The sequence below is a fragment of the Triticum dicoccoides genome, chromosome 5A (assembly GCF_002162155.2).
Source record: "Triticum dicoccoides isolate Atlit2015 ecotype Zavitan chromosome 5A, WEW_v2.0, whole genome shotgun sequence".
In the NCBI taxonomy this organism is placed as follows: Eukaryota; Viridiplantae; Streptophyta; class Magnoliopsida; order Poales; family Poaceae; genus Triticum; species Triticum dicoccoides.
In genome coordinates, this window is record NC_041388.1 from 478614595 (window position 1) to 478620740 (window position 6146).

Consider the following 6146-nt stretch of genomic DNA (forward strand, 5'->3'; position numbering starts at 1 on the left):
TGTTGCCACTTGCCGGCTGTTGGAAGCCGGCTACTGGGCCTTGCGCTTGTTGTCGTTCGGCTGTTGCCGCCGGTTGGAGTCACCAGTCGGCGTTTGAGGAGCCGACGGGAGCACCTTCCCGGATGCGTCAACCCGGATATCCGACTTCATGGAGGAGTTGGCAGTGGCGCACTTGTCCGCCACGATCAGGAGCTCGTCCAGTGTTGCCGGCTCGTTGCACAACAGCTTGTGCTTGAGCAAGGTGCCCTCTCTGCACCCGGCGGTGAAGTATTTGATGGCCTACACCTCGTGCACCCCTTCGCAGGAGTTGCGCAACTCGGCCCAACGCGTCAGGTAGTCGCAAGTGGACTCAGTTGGGGCTTGGGGGGCCCTTGTAGGTGCTTGTGAAGTTGCAGATGAAGACATCGGCGAAGTCTAGCCAGCTGTTGACGCTGTATGGCTTGAGGCTGTTCAGCCATGTCCGGGCCATGCCCTGGAGCATGAGCGGAACATACTTCACGGCAACGCGCTTGTTGCTGTTTGCTATGCTGACAGCCGTGGAGTAGTCGACCGGCCAGTCCTACGGCTTCACGGAGCCGTTGTACTTGGGAGTGTCTCGAGGAAGCAAGAACCCTTTGGGGAAGGGCTCGTCGCGAATGCAGGAGCCGAAGCAGGCCGGGCCGATTACATCTTCTTCTTCTACGGCCAGGGACCGAGCAAGCCGCTCGATCCGGTGGAGCACGTCATTCTCTCTGACTCCTTCACGGGGGCCTAGCCGGCGTCTGAGAGTCGGATGATTGACAGGCAGCGGGGAGGCACGCCTCTCTCGGCAAGGAGGAGACGGATGGTCGTCCCGCCGGTTCTCTACTCGGGGGCGGCCATGCTAGCTGCGCACAACCGTAAGGCGAGTGTGCCGGCTGTGGCTAGCAGCCGGCTCTAGGTCTTGCTTACTGCGAGCGCCGCCTGTTGGGGACCGGAAGGTCGCCCCATGCTCATAGTGGGGGGGGGGGTTCGGCCTGCTTGCTAGCCGCCATCGTGCGGTGGCACACGTTTTGCTGCATGGTCGCAGCGTCGAGGAGTTCGTTGAGGTGCGCCATCTGGCTGCGGTACTCGTCCCCCTTCAAGTGATCCAACTCTCCTACTGCCGCTTGGGCGTCTTGTAGGTTCTCCACTGGCCGCGACGCGCTACCGGATCTCACCGGCTTGGCTAGGCTCGCTAGCAGCCGACGTGCTGCCTGCGATGTGGTCCATCTCATTCTGGGAGGCTTCAGTGTGGTGCCTCATGGCTGCTATCTTGTTGGCGCTGTCGAGGAGGGTGATGTGGAATGCCTCCGGTGTCGTCTTGTTAGCGTTGGCGGTGACGGGGGTGGACAGGCCCTGCAGGGCCGCTCGCAGCGGATCCTGGGTTGCTCCATGGGAGTCCCCGCTGCGGCTGATGACCATCACCTCCGCGATGATGCCGACGCTGGCGCCGCTGGCGATAGGAGGGAGCGGGTCGTTAATGATCACCATGTCGCGAGGGAATTCATCAGTGGAAATCGCGTCGGAGTCGATGAGCATCTCGACGGGCTCGATGAAGGGGTCGGTGGAGCCAACGGACTCCAAGTCAGAGGCGGGCTCATTAGCGATGCAGAGCTTGCCGAGAAGGTCGACGAGGCAGCTCGTGGGGCAGGCTGCTCCCTCATCTGGCGTGGGGTCGTCAGAGAGGCTGATCTTGCCGCTTGAGGTTGTAAAGCCATGTCCGGGCCGTGCCTTTGAGCATGAGCAGAACATATTTCATGGCAATGCGGTTGTTGTCGTTTGCTATACTGACGGCCGTGGAGTAGTCGACCAGCCAGTCCTCTGGCTTCACGGAGCCGTTGTACTTGGGAGTGTCTCGAGGAAGCGAGAACCCTTTGGGGAAGGGCTCGTCGCAAATGTGAAGGTCGAAGCAGGCCGGGCCGATTGCATCTTCTTCTTCTACGACCAGGGATCGAGCAAGCCGCTCGATCCGATGGAGCGCGTCGTTCTCTCTGACTCCTTCACGAGGGCCCAGCCGGCGTCCGAGAGTCGGATGATCGACAGGCGGCGGGGAGGCATGCCTCTCCCAGCGAGGAGGAGACGGATGGTTGTCCCGCCGGTTCTCTACTCGTGGGCGGCTATAATAGCTACACACAACCATCAGGCGAGTGTGCCAGCTGCGGCTAGCAGCCGGCTCCGGGTCTTGCTTACCGCGAGCGCCGCCTCTTGGGGACCGGGAGGTTGGCCCATGATCACGGCGAGGGGGAGGTTTTCGGCCTGCTTGCTGGCCGCCATCGTGCGGTGGCATGCGTCTTGATGCGTGGTCACAACGTCGAGGAGTTCATTGAGGCGCGCCATCTGGCTGCGATACTCGTCGCCCTCTAAGTGATCCAACTCTCCTGCTGTCGCCTGGGCAGCTCGCAGGTTCTCCACTGGGTAGCGTAGATTGGGCGTCGGACTCCCAGCATGCTGGCGATGGCCGCGCCGCGCTGCCGGATCTCACCGGCTCGGCTAGGCTCCCCAACAGCTGACGTGCTGCCCACGATGCGGTCGATCTCGTGCTGGGAGGCTTTGGCGCGGCCCCTCATGGCTGCTATCTTGTTGGCACTGTCAAGGAGGGTGACGCGAAATGCCTCCAGCGTCGTCCTATCAGCATTGGCGGCGCGGGGTTGGTCAGGCCCTACAGGGCCACTCGCAGCGGATCCTATGCTGCTCCATGGGAGTCCCCGCCGCGGCCGGTGACCATCACCTCCACGATGATGCCGGCGTAGGCACCGCTGGTGACAGGAGGGAGCGGGTTATCAACGATCACCACGTCACCAGGGAAGGCATCTGTGGAAATCGCGCCGGAGTCAATGAGCATCTCGACGGGCTCAATGAAGGGGTCGGTGGAGCCAACAGACTCCAAGTCGGAGGCGGGCTCGTTGGCGATGCAGAACTTGCCGAGAAGGTCGACGAGGCAGCTCGCGGGGCAGGCTGCTCCCGCATCGGATGAGGCAAGAGACCGTTTTGGCACAAGTCGATGTTCTTCCTTGGGCGTTTTTCATGTGGACAATGTTTCCGGCCTTTAGCTCTTGCCAGCCAGACAGTCGCGCTGTGAGCTGTTGCTAAGGTGAAGAGAGGGCTCAGCTGTCGGCACACTACTTAGCCTACTTCAAGTGGTGCCGACTTGGGCCAAGGCGGCGAGCCCCAGGGCCGGCTGATCGGACCCCGTGCAGGGCGAAAGAATGAAATAACACATTCATAGGCGAAGCTTATCATATAGATAAAAAGGTAGCCCCCGAGTGCGCTTCGGGGGACTTGTTGTCTCTGCTTAATACAAAAGGTAGCATGGTACATACTACATTAACTATAAAATCGACAGAGAAGGTTCGCGTTCCATGGGCGCTCCATCTCTTTGCCAGAATCATCCATCTTGCGTGCCCTGGGCTTTTGTGCGTCGATGAGGTAGTAGGAGTCGTTTCCCAGGGCCTTGCTAATGATGAATGGCTCCTCCCACGGAGCCGAGAGCTTGTGCTAGCCAGCTGTTTGCTAGATTAGTCGGAGCACAAGGTCCCCTTCATGGAAGGATCGTGGCCTGACCTTCCGGCTATGGTAGCGGCGCAGGCTCTGCTGGTAGATGGCGGACCGGCTGAGTGCCAGCAGCCGGGCCTCTTCCAGTAGATCGACAACGTCTTCTTGCGCCTCCTTCGCTTACGCCTCCGTGTACATGGTGATGTGAGGTGAGTCGAACTCGATGTTAGTTAGGGTGACAACCTCAGCTCCGTACACGAGGAAGAAGGGAGTGAAGTCGGTTGCTTTGTTCGCCATAGTCCGGAGACTCCAAAGGACGGCTGGCTCCTCGATCCAACAACCGGCCGAGCGCTCCAGCGGCTCGACCAGTCGGGGCTTGATGCCAAATAGGATGAGGCCGTTTGCTCGCTCCACCTGGCCGTTTGACTGCGAATGGGCAACGGACGGTAGGTCCAGTCGGATGCCCCGCGTCCGCAAAAATGAGCCAAGGTGCCTTTGGTGAAATTTGTGACGTTGTCGGTGATGATGCTGTGCGGGATGCCGTATCGGACGGTGATATCTGCAATGAAGGTCACAACAGTCAGACCATTCAGCTTCTCGATTGGCTTTGCTTCAATCCACTTCCTGAACTTGTCCACAACAACCAGCAGATGGGTCATGCCGCCACGTGCTGTTTTGAATGGGCCCACCATGTCCAACCCCCATACAGCAAATGGCCAAGTGAGGGGTATGGTCTTGAGTGTAGAGGCCGCCAGGTGTTGCTTGGAGCTGAAGCGTTGGCACCCCTTGCACTTGCGAACCAACTCCTTGGCATTGTCCAAAGCAGTCGGTCAGAAAAAACCATCGCAGAAGGCGTTGGCGGCAAGGGATCTTGAGGTGGCGTGGTGGTTGCATTTGCCTTGGTGAATATCTTTGAGGATTGCCATGCCCTTCTCTGGCTCCTTGCAGCACTGGAAGACACCAGTCACGCTGCGCCCGACAAGCTCTCCGTTCACTATTGTGTATGTTGCTGCCCTACATTGCACCTGCCGGGCCAAAATCTCGTTGGCTGGTAGCTCTCGGCTCACCAGGAAGTTGAGGATAGGCTGCGCCCAAGATGGTGGTTCTACCACTGTCATGATGACAACTGGTACCAGGGCGGTTGGGTTGGGAGGAGGCGGGTCGGAGCCGGCTGCTGCTTGCTGCGTCGCTGAAATCCCCAGGCCGACTATTGTAGTCCCCAGGCCAGGTTCTGAATTCCCTGGGCCGGGTTCGAGTGCTGCAGCCCCCGGGCCACCTGCCGAAGTTCCCAAGACGCCTGTTGTAGTCCCTGAGCCGGATCCGACTGCTCCGGGGCCAGCCGGCATGAAGATGGACTCTGATTCCAACAAAGGCTTGATAGACGGCTTGCGCATGCACTGGAGGGAGACGCCGGCCGGTATGGCCTGCCGGGTGGAGCCGATCCAGGCCAGGGCGTCAGCTTGCTCATTGTCGGCCCTTGGCACATGAAGGAACTCGCACCCGTCGAAGTGCCCGCTGATCTTCTGGACGAGGAAGAGGTAGCTCGCCATGTTTGCATCCTTGGCGTCCTAGTCGCCAGACGACTACTGGACCACCAAGTCCGAGTTGCCATAGCACAGGACCCAGCAGATGCCGATTTCCTTGGCGAGCCAGAGCCCGTGGATGAGCGCCTCGTACTCGGCCACATTTTTGGAGGTGGCAAAGTGGATCTGCAGCGTGTACTTGAGCTTGTCGCCTTTGGGAGAGGTGAGGACGATGTCGGCTCCCAAACCGATGCATCTTCGAGCCATCAAAATGCATCCGCCAATGGGTGGAATCTGGTGCTGGCGGCAGGTACTGGGTCTCGGCCCAGTCGACTAGGAAATCGGCCAGCGCTTGGGATTTCATGGCGGTGCGGGGCTGGTAGAGGTTGGTGTGGGGAGCTAGCTCGATGACCCACTTTGCCACCCGGCCTGATGCATCTCTATTGCCTAAGATCTCGGCAAGTGGGTTGGTGCAGACAACCGTGACAGTGTGCTCCTAGAAGTACTCCTTGAGCTTCTTAGCGGCAAAGTACACGCCATAACACATCTTCTGGTAGTGGGGGTAGTTCTGCTTGGAGATGGACAACACCTGACTTAGATAGTAGATGGGCCTTTGGACCGGCTGTGCCTTGCTGTCTTCTGGACGCTCGACCACGATCATGGTGTTGACCACTTGGTTGGTGGCGGCGATGTAGACGAACATGGGTTCCTTCATAGCTAGAGTTGCCAGGACAGGCGGCATGGTCAGCATTCGCTTGAGCTGGAGGAGAGCCTCGTCTGCCTAGTCATTCCACTCGAAGCAGGTGGTCTTCTTCATTAGATGGTATAGGGGGAGGTCCTTCTCACCCATCTGACTGATGAACCGGCTGAGAGATGCCAAGCACCCAATGAACTTTTAGATGTCCCGCAGCCGGGTAGACTTCTGCATCCGCTCAATGGCCTTGATCTTCATGAGGTTGCACTTGATGCCGTGTTCGGAGACAACGAAACCAAGGAGCTGGCCGGCTGGTACTCCGAAGACACATTTCTCTGGGTTGAGCTTGATTTGAAAATGGCGCAGATTGTCGAAGGTCTCCTTGAGATCCTCCAGAAGGGTGCCGCGCTTCTCCGTCTTCACCACAATATCGTCTA

General features: G+C 59.2%; 1 pseudogene; it reads right to left on the bottom strand.

Moving 5' to 3' along the window:
* Nucleotides 1-2683: 2683 nt before the first annotated feature.
* Nucleotides 2684-5042, bottom strand: LOC119299782 (annotated as a pseudogene).
* Between the last annotated feature and the right edge of the window lie 1104 nt (nucleotides 5043-6146).